At 38.8% G+C, this 1921-nt stretch overlaps 1 long non-coding RNA gene across 1 annotated transcript; it reads left to right on the top strand.

Annotated features, from left to right (window-relative positions):
- The first annotated feature begins 864 nt into the window (after positions 1-864).
- On the top strand, positions 865-1642 carry LOC147972744 (uncharacterized). The gene is made up of 3 exons (XR_015603501.1): positions 865-990; positions 1385-1460; positions 1537-1642. It is a non-coding gene; the product is annotated as an uncharacterized LOC147972744 (long non-coding RNA).
- The last annotated feature ends 279 nt before the right edge of the window (positions 1643-1921 follow it).

The following is a 1921-nucleotide window of genomic DNA, read 5'->3' on the forward strand; positions in this document are numbered from 1 at the left end:
GAAAGGAATAGAGGAGAAAAGAGAAAATAGAATATATTCTATTTTCTCTTCTTCTCCACTATTCCTTTCTTCTTCTCCTCTTCTTTTTCTTCTTTTTTCTTCTTCTTATTTATTTCTCCTCTTCTTTTCGGTAGAGGAAACCCTAAATAGCTAGCAAGTATCATGGGTGTGAGATACATGTGGCCTTCGGTGTCGGACACTACATCCACGTCCCACAAGTGACGTGGGCGTCGAAGCCCGCGCCACTTGTGGGATGTGGGTGTAGTGTCCGACACCGACGGTACTTGTATCTCACACCGACGATACTTTCTATTTAGGGTTTCTCCTCTACCGCTCCTCGACCTCTCGACGACCCTCGTTCCCGATAAAATAAAGAGGAAGAAGAAGAAAAAAGAAGAGAAGAAAGAATAGAGGAGAAGACTTCCTCTTCTTCCTCTCCTCTTCTTCTCCCTCTTCTTCCCCTTCTTCCTCGCCTCTCTCATGAATGTCCGGCGTTCTCGACCCCCCCCCATGTCGATCGATGATGCCGGTTGTTTGGAGTAAGTATCAGGTATCAATATTTAATGTGAGGTTGTATATTATTGTTCTTCTTACCATCCAATTTATAGGAAGGTATGGGACCGGAGCTCGACACCCGATCCAATGGGCTTAAGTCTTAAGAAACTTCAGTACATACTTAACATAGAGCAGCCCATGGATAATGATTGCTTCAACACAACCGTGCGTATGCTGGCATGTGACGAGGGAGTATTGTTCACATACCCTCCTGTGCACTACATGGATCTACGATTTTGTGTAAGTTATTGTAACTCTTCATTCTATGTGTCATTAGCATCAACATGTTGAAGAAATATTTCTTTTTTTACTTAGTCCATGATGCTAGAGTCAACACAAGGTCAGAAGTTTTGCGAGAAGGAAACTATCCAGACGTTGGCAACATTATTTGATAGCTGGCCTGGGATGGACAACGACATCTCATCGTGCAACAAGGTAAGTAAAGTATTTTGTCCATTGTTATCATGGTTTATTGTTGTTTCTAATAGCTCCACTTGTAGATTTATCTTCCCTATGCATCCATCGGCCGATACATCTTGTACGTCATCGAGAAAGAGGCACGTCGTCTATATATTCTAGATCCTATTCAAACATCACAATCGTTAGAGGAAAAAGAATTGAGGCATGCACTGAAATTAAAAAGTTTTGCAAGGGATTTCAAAGAAGCACTCGAAATAAAGCTGCCTGGTTGGAATTATGATATATCTAAATGGCAACGTTTATTTCTGTTCGGTGTTCCAACGAGTATAGACGGATAATGAATTCATAACAAAAATATTTACTTTTGTTATCACTATATTCTATATATTATTAATCTAAAGTTTTGCAGGAATGTGTCTGGCTATTTTGTTTTTCATTTTATGCTCTGGTGGAACGGTAAAGAATTGGTCAAGCCGATTTGCACGGTGAGTATTGTCAGTTACATGTTTTAAGACCTTCGGCGTGAAATTTTCATACTAACTAAATGTATTGTTTGTGCAGGATGGGTATGAATTGAGGAAGCAGTTTTTATTACACTTGCTAAAACATCGTGGGAATGAAGCTAAAGGAAACTTTTCTGATATTGTGAAAGAATTACTTAAGCGCATCATCTAGATATTAATAATTTTGTAATAGATGTTTAGTTGGAACATCGCTTGGTTTGTTACATGGACATGTCGTTAATTTTTCTTCATGTTATCAATTTACATTGCAAAAATGAACTTTAGTTATTAAATAATTGTATTTGTGTTTTATTGTTTGTACGTGTGGAATTTAACACGTAACTCTTGTAAACTATTTCAAAAGCCCGTGACAACGCACGGGCACTCTACTAGTATTTATAGTGATAGACGACACATGCGCACAAGATTGAGACAAACCCCAT

Source organism: Triticum urartu, chromosome 5A, assembly GCF_056163025.1.
Source record: "Triticum urartu cultivar PI428250 chromosome 5A, HENAU_Tu73, whole genome shotgun sequence".
In the NCBI taxonomy this organism is placed as follows: Eukaryota; Viridiplantae; Streptophyta; class Magnoliopsida; order Poales; family Poaceae; genus Triticum; species Triticum urartu.